This window comes from Anolis carolinensis, chromosome 3 (genome assembly GCF_035594765.1).
Source record: "Anolis carolinensis isolate JA03-04 chromosome 3, rAnoCar3.1.pri, whole genome shotgun sequence".
Taxonomy (NCBI): domain Eukaryota; kingdom Metazoa; phylum Chordata; class Lepidosauria; order Squamata; family Dactyloidae; genus Anolis; species Anolis carolinensis.
This window is the reverse complement of record NC_085843.1, coordinates 99,466,042-99,480,802: the sequence shown is the minus strand read 5'-3', so window position 1 is coordinate 99,480,802 and position 14,761 is coordinate 99,466,042. Positions and strand designations below refer to the sequence as shown.

The 14,761-nt window shown below is 42.9% G+C and overlaps 1 long non-coding RNA gene across 1 annotated transcript; it reads right to left on the bottom strand.

Annotated features, from left to right (window-relative positions):
• Positions 1-1,854: 1,854 nt before the first annotated feature.
• Positions 1,855-12,192, bottom strand: LOC134297510 (uncharacterized). The gene is made up of 2 exons (XR_010004281.1): positions 11,397-12,192; positions 1,855-8,458 (listed from the first exon to the last, which is right to left on the bottom strand). It is a non-coding gene; the product is annotated as an uncharacterized LOC134297510 (long non-coding RNA).
• Between the last annotated feature and the right edge of the window lie 2,569 nt (positions 12,193-14,761).

Genomic DNA, 14,761 nt, shown 5'->3' with positions numbered 1-14,761 from the left:
GACTGTGCCCTTCCAGGAGTCGTCTCTGCAGCTGACCAGTCCTTCACTCAGAGACGGTCCAACCATAAGGTGAACTGGGCACTTGCCTGTGGCGCCATCGTCCCGGGGGCTCCATCGTCCCTGGAGGATGGCGCCACCCCTGCCTCCTTCTCCTTTGGGCCGCCCGCGCTGGGCCTCCCGGCACCCACACTGGGCCTCCCGGCCGGCGTGGACCTACCTTCGTGCCACGTGGGCCCACCTTTGGGGCCTTCAGAGATTGTGAGGTCTGTGGGAAATTGGAAGCTAGGTAAGTGGGGTTTATATATCTGTAGAAGGTCCAGGGTGGGAGAAAGAACTCTTCTTTGAAGCAGGTGTGAATGTTGTAATTAATCACCTTGATTAGCATTTAATGGCCCTGTGTCTTCAAGGCCTGGCTTCTACTTGCCTGGGAGAATCTTTTTTTTGGGAGGTGTTAGCTGCTCAACTTCTCCTGCACTCCATCATAACTGCATGATATTTGGCAACAACCTCATGCTCATGCAACCAATTTACCTGTCCGAACGTATCTTCCCCTATGAGCCCACGAGAACCTTAAGATCATCTGGAGAGGCTCTGCTCTCGGTCCCACCCGCCTCACAGGCACGGCTGGTGGGGACGAGAGACAGGGCCTTCTCGGTGGTGGCTCCCCGGCTGTGGAACTCCCTCCCCAGTGACATTCGGCAGGCCCCATCCCTTTTGGAGTTCAGAAAAAAACTGACTATGGACATAAGGATCTTTTATGCACAACTTGTGTTTCCTTTTTTAAGCAATGCAGCTCATTTTGTACCTGTCCTTGTCCTATAAAGTTAATACTCTCAGGGACTTCAGTTTACTGGTTATTTTATTTCTTAAGGTACAAAGATTATTGGCCTCTCTGTTTATCCCTATTATTTAGATTCAGATGTATAAGGTAAATAGATTTTCTATTTACCTTATATGGAACAGAGGTATTTATTCACTTTGTGCAGCATTTTAAGAGGTTTCTTGGATGTGAACCCAGAGTATGTCTACACTGCACCTCTTTAACTTCCATGGTTCAGTGCTATGGAATACTGGGAATTATAATTTAGCGAGGCACCAACATCCAGAGAGGGCTCAAGACCTTGTCAAACTATAGCCCATTAAGTAATGAATTCTACAATGTGGATGCACTGGACTCTTTCAAATGTTGCATTTCTAAACACCAAGTTGTTTTGGTGATAGCCAAGTAAATGTTGCATCTTTTCTTCTACATTTTTTCCCTCTTCTCCTCACTTACAAAACTTTATTTTTTGCAGATGAGAAGACGTGATACCAAAACACTACCAACTGCAGCAACATCACCAGTGGCAAGACCAGAAAAGCTAACAAGTAGCCATTGGTTTTCTTTCTATCTGAATTTCATGGGGTCACTCTCATGTGCAGTCATGAATGCCAAAACGTGGCCTTGGGACCCCTTCTTGTTTTTCCCAGACTGACAATCCCTCTCCCTAGGCATTTATAGTTCAGAGGCTGCAAAGTAACAAACTGCCACCACTTCTGCCCACTTTGTGACCAATCAAAATGGATTAATATTTTGAGCAATTGAATTACGTTCCCCTAATTTGGTTATGGAATGTTATTTAAATCAAAATGGTGAATGGGAATGAAACAAGTCAGGTGTATTGTTTTGTGCTGTTGCATTCCCTTCTCATTGTCCATTTTAATGCACTACGATCCATGTGTTTGTATAAAATATATAGATTTTAACTAATTTGCATCACTCATTTTGTATAACATGTAAGGATGTTAGAAAATACTGGCCAGTCTTTAGTATAATCATTGCCCGTATGCTGACATTCATCAGTGATACTGATATTCTCAAAACATTTTTAAAACATTTATTTTTCCTGTTTTTTATTACAACGCAGAAGTACATATTACAGACATAGGAGGAATAACATACAGTAGATACCCTTAGAAAAAAAGAAAATAGTGCTATCAATTAATGAAACATGCAAATACTGAATAGACGTGAATGAAGTATTTTGCATTCAAGTCTTATGTATTGGAATGTAATTTGGATGTTCTCACTCTTTCGATGTAGTATAAAATTTAATAAAAAAATTTTTTTTAAAAAGGAATGAAATTTGGATAATGAAACTTACTGATTTCTCTTTCTTGTCTATTTTCCCATTGTGAAGATGTCACTCCATAACAAGTTATGTTTGCTCAAAAATAAACTTGATATGGAATAAAGGCTTCAAAATTGTGTTTTCCCTCTATTTGGGTCTATTCTTGGTAAGGTCCCATCTCAGTGAGGTTGAAGGCGAAATCCGCTCCATTTTGGGTGCATGATGTCTGCAGTTCTCTGGTATCTCTCTGCCCCAGTTTTGAAATTTCTGCCTTGACAATCAATCCAGCATTTCCCTCTCTCTATCTCAAGCCAGTCTTGATTTTAGGAACTGACATGGCTTTGGAGGTAAGAAGTCAGACAAGAAAGGCGCTTGAAACAGAGGAGGCTTCAGAGGCTTCCCATTTGTCTTCTCCGAAGTGAGGGACCACAAGGAAGGGGATTTAAATGCCTCCTTCCCAAGACTGTGAAGGTGTCAAAAAGAAGTGGATATAAGTGACGTTCCCCCCTCCCCCCCAAAGACTCTGAAAGCATCAAAAGGAAGGGGATTTAAATGCCTTTTCTTCCCCTAAAGACTGGGCAAGACGGAAGAACCCCTCAGCAGTGTGGCAAAAGCCCCGAAGGAAGCCTGAAATGCTGACAGGCCTCTGAGTCAGTAGTGGAGTCATTCTTGATCCTCCCTTCCTCAAGCAGATCAAGCCTGAAAGCCAGTCTCTGAGCCAGAAAAGTCAAAGGCCTTAAAGGGGAGATGTTGCAATCTAGCACTGAAACACCTTTTCACCCATCACCACACCAGAGTCCAGTAGTACTATCTAAAAATGTGTATTTAAGAAAGCAGGGCAAAAAGGGGGAAAGGGCATTTCTAAAAAGGTCAGTAGACTAGAAAATACAAAATAGCAGTAATTCAAAAATGACAAAGTACATAAAGGCAAGAGGACCAAAATCCACAGCAGCACTTCAAACATAAATTCATAAACTGGAAAGCAGGAACTTTTTCCAAGGCAAACCCTCCAAGAAACAAAGGCATGAACCAGAACAGGAAACTTGAACTATGAACTTGAGAACAGAGACAGGAAAGCCATCCTTTATGGCAATGTTGTCTCCTCTGAGAGCTTGAAGTCCAAACCACCTAATTTATGTCTGTCCAGGTGCACATGAGATCATGCTAAACAGCCTGGGCCTTCAAAGTCATCTCGGATCCTCTGAGAATATCTCATTTGTCTATTTTTCACTCCTTGCCTTCTTAGGCCTAATCTAGTTTCCTGAGAAATCTCACTATTGACCCAAGGCCATTTCACAAGGGAACTGGAGCTTTCACTTTCTGTTGCCTGAGAACAAGCACAGGAATCCAAAACATCAGTCTCAATTCTCTCTGATCAATCTCAGACTCCTCACTTTGAAACCCATCAATCCCCACATCCTCTGAAACATCAGAAAAATCCTCTGCTGCTTGCCGAGCTACTACAGGAGAAAAGGCAGCTAAAGGGCAAAGCTGAGTGCATGCCTGGGAAGGAAGCCCCTTGAGAGCAGAGGGGGAAAATACAGGGCTGAACAGCACAGGGACCTCTTCTAGCCACAATCTTGAAGCTCTGCCCAGAAACAGGGGGCAGATCCAAGGGAAGGAGCAAGTCAATCAGGAGAAGCCAGAAGGGAGATGGACAGCAGGCTTTTGGAAGATAGGGGCAGACCTTGGCAGGGGCCCCAAGAGGAAAGAGGGGGTCCCTCCACTGCCTCCTCCTCAGACTTGGAGGGCCACCAAACACTGGTCCAAGAGGGATATGCCCTAATCTCCCCCCAACACAAGCCTCGTGGAGCCTGAAGGTTGGGGTTCGTGCAGAGGCTTAGGCATTGCCTTTTGGTGCCTGAACCCGCTTCCCTTTGGCCTCCTTCAGGTTGGGATGGATGAAAGTGGGGCTCCGCAATGAAGGGGGGAAGGAAACATGGGGAGCCCATTGTGGGTGGCGCTTCTTCTGCCACTAAAAAGGGATTTAACCCTTTGCTCCACAGCTGCAGACTGGTCCTTCCCTCTCCTTTGACAGCACTTGAACTGCCATGGGCCAATGCTGTGGAATTCTGGGAGTTGTAGTTTTTGAAGACAAATAAGGGAAAGGGCCTTGAAAAACCAGAGCTCTCAGGAGTCCAGAGCATTGACCCATAGCAGCTGAATCCTGGGATTCAGTTGGACATCACTCAATCTGCAATGACTCAATGCTGTGGAATCCTGGGAGATGTAGATCCACAAGTTCCATATTCTTCCTGATGATGTCTTCAAAAATATTGTATTTCATTGCATAAGAGTCACACCTCCCTTTTTGGGGGTGCCAAAATTGGCTGTGGAGGAGAGGGACAGAGGGCCTGCCCCTCCTCTCCACAGCTGCACCCTCAAAGGGACTCTTATGCCTCAAGGGGAGCTTTTTTCACTGGATAATAGTCAACACCAAATAATAGTTGCATCGCCCTTTCCCACCCCACCCCCCTAAAAAGGGGGGGGGGGAGCAATTATTATGCAGTGAAATATGGTATACAGCTACCAGGATTCCATACCACTGAACCAGGGTAGTTTGAATAGAATCAGATTGTATCCTGGGAGTTGTATTTTTTGAAGGCACCAGCACTTTGGGTCAGATAAGGCTAGATTGAAGCACACAACTTCCAGCACTAATGAGGCTTTAGCTTTCTCTGCCTAAGAGGGTTGAAACTTTAGAAAATACAGCTCCCAGGATTCCATAGCATTAAGCCACAGCAGGCAGACTCACATGGGTTGAATACCATTGAAATCATAATTTCATTCAGATTTCAGTGGGACTTACAGTTTGACGCCCATTAATTGCCATCAGCCAATGCTATGGCATCTTGAGTGATGTAGATTCACTGCCTAAGCCTTCTCTCTGCCCAAGAGTGGTGTTGCCTTAGCAATGTATAACTCCAAGGGTCCCATAGCATTAAGCCATGGAAGTTCAAGTGGCATCAAACTGAATCCTGGGAGCTGCAGATGTTGGAGGAACCAAGTCTCCTCAGAACAGCAGGTTAAGGGCTTTCTGAATCTACATCTCACAGGATTTCATAGCATTGGGCCTTGCACTTAAAGTGCTGTCAAGGGTGGTTGCTTCCATACATACCTAAAAACCATGTGAAATTGGTATTTTAAACATACAGTAGAGTTCCGGTTACCCAACTTCCGCTTATCCGACAAGCCATATTATCAGATGTGCCGGTGTCTTGCCCCTCCTGGTGGGTGTCCAGCACTGCAGAATTTTCCCTCCAGGAAAGCACCTGCTGCTTGGAGAGGCCCCCTGAGCACTGCTGTTTTTCTAGGCAGCAGAGAGCCTTTTCAAGCTGGTTCCTTGCCTGGAGGGAAAAATCTCCTCCCTCCCAGCCAAGCCCCTGATGTGAAAAAGCCCCCTGCTCATTGCTACCTAGAAAATCAGCTGTTTTTCTAGGCAGCAGAGAGCATTTTCAAGCGAGTTGATTGCCAGGAGGAGGCTTTTCCCTCCTGGCAAGCACCCAGCTTGCTGGGAGAGATAATAGGGCTTCCCTATAATCCAACACTTTCGGTTATCCGACATTCGGCCCACCCGTTTGTTGGACAACAGGAACTCTACTGTTTTCCCTCTGATGTAGAGACCAGATGCCTGGCAGAAACACTGCCTTTTGGAGGGGCTTGGCCTAATACCCTCCCAGGCCGACCTTGGGTCACCCAAAAAGGTATCGTCACTGTTCCCCCCACACACCCAGATATGGCCTAAAACCTATATTGGGAGCCTGCAAATGGAGACAGGCCTCAGGGAGAGAGCTCCTCTCTTGCTAAAATGAGATTTGGAGTGGAAATCCTCCATTGCCTCTCCAAAGTTCCTGGTGCAGGGGACCTCAAATAGCCTGTGGGCCAGATACAGCTCAACAAGGTCATTTTCCCAGCCCCCGTCCTAAACTATAGCTAGTACCATTGCCTAACTTCATTTGCACCCTTTTGCCATTCACCGTTTATAATTTGTGTCCTGCCTCCATTCATGCCCTGTTGACCTGCATTCCTATTTGCCATTTGCATCCCTTCTCCTTTTGTGCCCCCTCACCATTTTTGCCTTGCCACTACTGCTGCCATTTATGCCTATGGAGGAAGGAAAGAGGGAGGTGGAAAAGGAAAAAGAGAATGGGGGAAGAGAAAGAAATGGAAGTAGGGAGAGAGGAAAAAAGAAAGCAAGGGAGGGGGGAGAAAGAGAGAGAGAGATACCTTTCCAGATATTTTTAAAACCACAGTAAACCTAGATTTCCAGCTTTACTCAGGGTTAAAATTGGCATAGCTGAGGTATCCTTTAGATGTCTCAGAGTAATTTTTCCTAGCCCGCATTAAAGAGCCTTGTCTTTGCAGCTGAGGAGCAAATTCTTTTTTTAGTGGCAGCAGAAATCCCCATTACTGCATTTCCCTTTCCCTTCTCTATTGCAGAGCCCCAAGATGATCCATCCCATACTTAAGACAGCCAAAGGAAAGTGGGTTCTGGTGCCAAAAAGCGATTCCTAGGCCTCTGCATGAACCCCAAACTTCAGGCACCACGAGACTTGTGTTGGGGAGAGAATGGGGCAAATCCCTCTTGGACCGGTGTCTGGGGACCCTCTCCATGGTGTTGGTGGAGGAGGAGGCAGCAGAGGGACCTTCTCCTTCCTCCTGGGGCCCCTTTCATGGTCTGCCCTTCCCTCCCAGAACCCTACTGTCCATCTGCCCCTCTAGCTCCTCCTGATTGGCTCACATTTTTGCTTGGATCTGCCCCCTGTTTCTGGGTGGAGTTTCTGTTCTCTGCTCTCAAGGGATGTCCTTCCTAGGGGTGGATTTATCTTTGGCCTTGGGCTGACAGTGGAAACAGATGCCTGTCTCTGAGTATTGATGAATTTAGAGACTGGCCTTGATGAGAAACATAGAAATGTGCATGAACAATATCTCAGTGAAATGTCCTTTGTATCAATGCCATCGGATGTTGCTGCAGGAAAAAAATACTGAAATGGGCGGAGAAATGTCTGTTGTCCTCCTTAATGTGGACACTTTTCAAAGGGGTCTTTGATTTTAGCAGTAGACTTCCTGAGCCTGAACAATGTGGTGTTCCAGATGTTGCTGAGAAAATATGGCTGTGAGAGACTTTGCTGCTTCTGGAATCAATTTCAAACAGAAATAGCTCATTTAGGTAGATGGAAATCCAAGTATAGGGGGCTAAGATGCTAAGGATGCTGCTGTGGACTGGTTGGCAAGAGGGGTTGACCCATGTAGCATGGATTGCTCCTTCAGCCTCACTCAAATGACCATTCACAGGGAAGATCACCAGCCTCGTAATGGTTCAGCCGTGAGCCCCTGCAGCCCACTGTATGCATCTAGTGTTGAATATGTGTTCCTGCAACAGTGTGTTCTTCTCTTCTCTGTCCAACCGTTCTCCAAATTTGTCTGAAGCAGGGTTTGTGAGTTCCAAGGGGCGAGAGACCTATGGTTTTCTGGCTGATCTGGCAAAAAAGAGCTTTCTCAATAGAAGAAGCACACTTCTTCAGGGCACTTCCCTTTTTAGCCGAATTATAAGAATGTGGGTGGATGTCTGGATGTTTGCTTTTCTTTTGTAAGCACGGGTTATACTTTTTTTTAAAAAAAAAAAAAATTCAGCTGGTAAATCCTGGCATGCAGATTAGTACCTCTTTGGCATAAAAACTACTTTTAGCATGACTTCAACATGCATCCTCCAGAAGGCTGTAGGGCACCATCATGATAATCTGTGATAAAAATAAGCGGAAAGAGCATTTGTGGATACGAATCCAACAGAACTCTCCTCTTTCCTGTGCTGGAATAGTGATCCTTACTAAAGCTGCCCTTGAAAGGCTGAAAATGCCAGTGGCCTAGGGCAGTCTGGCCTTGGTGCTATGCTGTTCTTTATGGAAAGTGGTGATGAAAAAGAAGGCTCAGCTTGAATTGCAGTACTATTGATGCTTAAAGGAAGCAGATGCAGTTCTGCTTCAGGGTCCCATGGCTCTGGTTCTACGCCTGGAGGAACTTTTAGGTTTTCACTCTGTAAGGAGCAACATCCTGCTGCTGAAGCACTCTGTAAGAGTGGCCTTCAGATTGGGTCTGCTGCTCTTGGATGTTTCAGGATTCAGCATTGAGGTGCTGCTCACATTGATGATGAAAGGCTTGTTCCTCATGGGGAGGCAAGTGAAGCATTTCTCGTGGGGAGGGAAGGAAGGCCGCCGTCCGAAATAAAGGCTGTGTGATGGTCTTCAAGGGGAAATGTCTGGGGAATTGTAGGTGTTGCTGTTATTCTTATTTTGGACATCCCAAATGTTACCTTTTGCTTCTTGGGATCCTTTTCCTCATCCAGTTCTCTAAAATAACAATAAATGAATGTTATGTAAATATATATTTGTACTATAAATTTGTCAGTACATAAAAGGCATTAAGTAACAGAAAACTTTTGACTATTTGTTTTTCAAAAAGTGCATTAGATACACAGACCACCTTTTAATGGAATCTTAAAATTTATCAAGACTGCATAGAAGCATCTGTATTACTTTCAGAATAGATTTCAACTGCCTTTGCTGTTACAAAATAATAATTTATATTCCAGATTTACTTTAAAGAACTTTGTATTCAAATGTGATCCTGGCTCTTTTTCTTATTTATTTATTTATTTATTTATTTATTTATTTATTTATTACATCATTTCTACCCCGCCCTTCTCACCCATCAGGGGACTCAGGGTGGCTTAAATTTGCTCTTTTATACTTCTTAGCAGATCTTGGGCAGCAGGTGAAGTGATGCCATTTCCCAGTCCAGAGAGCCATGGGACCAGAGAGCGGCTTGTGAAAAGAGGCCATGCTGCTCAATAGCCATTGGGTTGGAGGCTAGTTTCCCATGAGGATATTATACCTCTCAGATGATGCCTATATCTTGTGGCTGCAGATATAATCCGTTTTGACTCCTGAAATCAGCTTAAGAAATTGAAATGGTATGCGTGGAGATTGGATTCACTAGGAAAATGAATCATTAAGGTCTATATACTAGAGACTGCCATTTAACAACAGAATATTGTCCCTGTTCATTAGAAAATATCCCATGTAATAGATTGTTATTTTTATTAGTTCTTATCATTTTTATATACAGGTATTTTCTAGATCAAATGGGTTTAGATTCCTTAAAGAGGAAGAGGAATCATGTACCCCCTCCCCCTCTCTTGAACTGCAAAACCCAGCATCCCTAGCCAACCTGGCCAATGAGGAAGAATGCTGAGATGCAGCAGTCCAGAAAGATGCTGAGAGGCAAAGGATTTCTCCCTTTATTTGAAACTAATATCTTACTTCAAGGGAATGAAATGACATTTGGTGACCCTTTCAAGGTTTCAAGTGTATCTAAGGCCATTCTGCACACACTAAAGCAGATAGTAGCATATTCCCTGAAATAGTTCGCATAGGTTCAATAAATGGATACGAACCCCTCTTTAGGATTAGATTTCTTTAAACTGCTTAAAAGGGAATAACTGAAGGGGAACATTTTTGGGTTGCATAATCAAACATACTATACCTGGTGTAGGTAACTACGTAATGAAATTACCTGGTGGTGCAATAATTTGTGACTCATATGAATTTTCTCCCAGCCATTGCTGATACACACAACTAGAAATTTCTGTAAAGATATCATTTTAAATTTTCATTGATAAAAAGTGGCCTATCAGACAGAAGGGATGAATTACAGCACAGCTAGAGAAGCAAAGAATGTTCTATAATAGGGGCCTTTATGCCTGTGGCATAATTGCACATTTGTTGTTTAGGGACCCTTATCAGCATGTCTCATATAGGTGCTTTTGTTGGCAATGTGTTTACTGGGCAAATAATATGTAAGGGCACATTCTCCTACTATTATAGGCGATCCCTCATGGCCCATGAGTCTGTCTTCCAAGGTAAAGGTCTCCTTGGCCAATATAGAGCAATTAGCATCAGTGATGCTTTCTCGTGCTATATTTTGAGAAGAACCTGTGGTATATTTTTGTTTGTTTTTGTTTGTTTAATTGTTGTTGCTCTTGTTTGACTTGGTATTTTTGGCCAAGCCAAAACCTGTCCAAATTTCTTCTGAAGCTGTTCAAACACTGAGAAATTTCGACACCATTCCATAGGTGCAACATCTTCAGATTTCAATAATTAGCTTCAATATTGATTTTCCTCCAAAGGAAATTGAATTGCTGTTTTTGAATTTAAGTGCCTTTCTGCCTATTAAAACAGTAAGTTTAACTTTTTTATCAATGGTTTTAAGTGTCGATTTCCTTGATTCAAAAACATAAATCTTGTATGGTACTATTACATAAAATAGCTTTAGATAGTTGAATTTTCCATCTGAAACTGACAACCTTAGGTTATGATGGCCTTAAGACATTATAACCTAACAAGCTAATTATATTTTATCATTTTACTTAGTCTACTACTATCAAAGACACTCCAACTTCCAAAATGAGTTTGTCTACCGCCATTCTGTTTCCTCCCAACTGATTTCTGATGAGATTTAAATAGTTTCTGAACATCTTTGTAGCAGAATCTTCCCCATAGAACTAGCCCCCTTAACAGCCCCATATGCACAGCCATCACCACCATTTTTTAAGATAACACCATCTTATTACATTCCCAGTGCCATAAAAAGAGCACCCCAAGGGACTAATTGGGATCATTGGTTCAATATGATTTTAACTGATTAAAAACATAAATTGCCATTTAGACATTTCTCACTAACTTTTATTTTGAAGATGCCTCTATCAATACGTTTTTGAGGTAAGGATACCAGTGAACTCATTCCCTTCTCAAGAATGCTATCCATAAAATCAATATCATTGTGAGACACGCTCTAATTGTTTTCTAATTGTACTATTACGTAAAATAATTTGTCTACTAAATTGCTGCCCCAATCTGCACATTAGCCTTTGGAGAGGAAGAGGACTAGTTTAGCACTGCTTCCACCTCGACTGACCATGTCGACAAGGAATACCTTAACTTATTCGAATAACCACATTTTATATTTTTATTTTTATATTTATACAAATCTTAATTGCTTAAATGAGTTATCTATGAGGCTTGATCAACTATATGTTCTTGCCAAGGTTGTTTTATTTGTTAATTTTAATTTATTTTAACTGTTAATTTTAATTGTTTATTATGTTTGCCTAAGTCTCCTTGGGGAGAGAGTGAGAGTTAGAAATAAAGATGATGATGATTGTTACTTTCTTTGTCCTCTACAATCTTTCTGCTATTCTCAGATTTCACTTTAATGACCACAACTTACCAGCAGATATATCACTACTTTTGAAATGTTGTTTTCCACTTTGGAGCCATGTCTTAGAGCAGCAGTTTTCAAAATGGTGCTCACGGTTTACTGGGAGAGAAATCATTGCTTATTCCATGTTCTTCTCTGGTTTTCAGCTGCCTTTTTAATTCCTGTTTAGGCACGTCTCCAATGACTCACTGACAAGTGGTCAACTGGATGGCTTGTTTTCCAGGCTACAGCCATCTCTTGGTCTTTTTTTTTTTTTTTTGAGCCACTGCCTTGTTCTAGTTCACACTCATATTCAGTGACTCACTCAAAAGTAGTCAACTGAGTGGCTGTTGCTCAGGTTGCTTCCATTTCTCGATCTGCTGTTTTTAAAGCCATTGCCCTTTTAATTATTGTTTTTATCCTTACTAACATCTTTGTCTTATAGGTTTGTCAGAGAAGGGCAAACATGACCGGTTGGTTAGGCAGGGTAGAAAAGACTGTTGGAGAAGGGGGCAGGGCCTTAGTGGCTCAACTGAAAAAGAATCCTGGATCCTGCCATTCTGGATAGGAGCGCAGGGTTGAAATCTAATCGTGGTGGATTCCTCCACCCAGCCATCTTGAGAATAACCACGATTTCTCTTTTGTTTCAAGACTCAGATGCAGAATCGGTCACCCTGAATAAATTGTAGCCTATTTTGAAAACTGTTTCTGTTGTGCTCTGTGAGCTTATGAATATTTTGTTCTCTCTCCCCCCGCCCCACTCACATTTTTGTTACACATTTATCTACTGATAACACTTTTCTGAACAATTCATGACATGAAAAGACATGATAACAAAATGAAATAAATATACCTTAGATTCTAGAATATAAGAGTTCAGTATTAGCAGGTGAACTCCTACTTACCAAAAGCTTGTAGTGCTTTGGACCAGCATTATTTTTCAAAGAAGTAGCTTTGAAGCTTACTAATCAACTTATCAGCAATTTGCAAATTATGCTGTTTTGGGGTCTATCTACGCTGTAGAAGTTATTTATTTATTTATCTATTTATTTGCTCTATTTCTACCCCCCTCTCTTTTCTCTACCCTGAAGGGAACTCAAGGCAGCTTACACTGAGGCAATAATTCAATGCCTCACAAACATATAATACAGACATTAAAATAAATTAGATTAAACACAGCCATATTAAACATTTAAGACCATTACATTAAAATCACACCATCCATAATCATAATCCAAGCCTTTCCATAGTCAATTCCATATTTCAAGATCTGTTATGGCACTGCCCTACTCACTGAAAGCCTGATCCCAAAGCCAAGTTTTTATCTTTCTTCTAAAGGCTAGGAGGGAGGGGGCTGATCTGATGCCACTCATTCGGTATCTGCCATGGAGACTAAGGATGCATCGACATGGTGGAAAAAATGTAGCTTGGCGCCATTTGAGCTGCCATGACTCAATGCTATGAGATCCTGAGGCTTGTAATTTGGTGCAGCACCCATGATTCCATAGGGCCGGGCTGTGGCGCAAGCTGGTGAGCAGCCAGCTGCAGCCAGCTGAGACCAATCACTCTGACCAAGAGGTCATGAGTTCAAGGCCAGCTCGGAGCCTGCGTTTGTCTTTGTCTTTGTTCTATGTCAAGGCATTGAATGTTTGCCTTATATTTGTAATGTGATCCGCCCTGAGTCCCCTTCGGGGTGAGAAGGCCAGAATATAAATACTGTAAATAAATAAATAGCACTGAGCCATGGCACTTCATGTGGTGTCAAGCTGCATTATTTCTACCGTGTAGATGCATCCTTAGCCTCCATGGCTGATACCGAATGAGAGACTCCCTGTGACGGCGCGAGTGGCGCCATCTATATGTTGGAACTATAAGTTTCAAGATTTGAATTGTTGTATCATGCCTGATTTTGCCCTTACCCTGTAAATGTAGTTGGATTGGTTATTTATATCTGTCAATCAATGTTGTGTGTACCTGTTATATTGCTCACTCAGCAAAACTGTTTGGCTCCACCTCTTCCTGGAGTAGGACTGTGTTTCCTCCTTTTCATTCCATCAGCAAGTTCTCTATCGGATGGACGTGAAAGAGAGGCTTGGCTCAAAAAGCCCTTCAAAAGTTACCTCTCAGCACCAATTCTGAGGTTCTTACCCTTGGGACTCACACTTCATGTTCAGGGCCAACCTGAACAACGTTGAGGAGTCTCAAGCGCCTTCACATCAGTCCTTTGGCAACAGAGGAAGACTCTTGTCTTCAGCTATAGGTCATTGGACTGAGGCTGAGTTTGCTCCGGCATTCACAGCCAGAGAAAGAGGGATCTGGACAAGCTTCATGGACTTAAACAATCAAAGACTGTAATGTATATTTTCTTTTACCCCCTTTGTGAAGAATAAACCCAGTTTTTGAGTTAACTACAGTGTTTTGGTCCTTGGGAGTTCCAGTTTCCCTAAAGGAGGGCAAGAAGCAATCCCCTGGGGAAAGATGTCACGTCCATGCCTCTTTCACTAAGAGTTTACAGCCCCAGGCGCGACGGCACACTCCCTCCTGGGCACACAGAAGACTGGGCGACTTGGAAGGCGCAGAACAGACTGCACACTGGCATCACGAGATGCAGCACCAACCTTAAGAAATGGGGCCACAAAGTGGAGTCCACAACATGTGAGTGTGGAGAAGAGCAAACTACAGACCACCTATTACAATGCAGTCTAAGCCCTGTCATATGCACAAGGGAGGACCTTCTTATAGCAACACCAGAGGCACTCCAAGTGGCCAGCTACTGGAAAAAGAATATTTAGTATAATGCCAAGTTTCTTAACTTTGCTTGTGTTTTTAAATACAACTGTACCCTCAGTTTGCTTCAGACACGATAAAGCCTACGACTTCAAAGCTGCATTGCTGAGAAAGTCGACTTGGCCTAGAAGGCTTCTGGTACCACCTTCATTCTCCAATGAGGCAGTTTCTAAGGTACACAAGACCCCTTTGCATATTGAGGTTCCAGACCAACACAACAAGGAGAGCATTTACACTGTTGAATTAATGCAGCTCGATTCCTTTTTAACTGCCATGGATCAATGCTGTGGAATCATGGAAATTGTAGTTTTACAAGGTCTTTAGCCTTCGCTGCCAAAGAGCACTGATGCCTCACCAAACTGCCTACCATTCAGCCATGGAAGTTAAAAGTAGTATCCAACTGCATCAATTCTACAATGTAGATGTCCCTTGAATTCTACCTGAGAGGTAGGTTAAGCTGAGGGAAAGTTTCTGATTCTGGGTTCAATTGATGGGGTGTTTCATATAAAATGGAGAGACATTAAAAAAAAAAAAGCAACCTGACACCATTCTTCAATGGCATAGAATTCTGAGAGATATAATTTGGTGAGCCACTAACAACTACAACT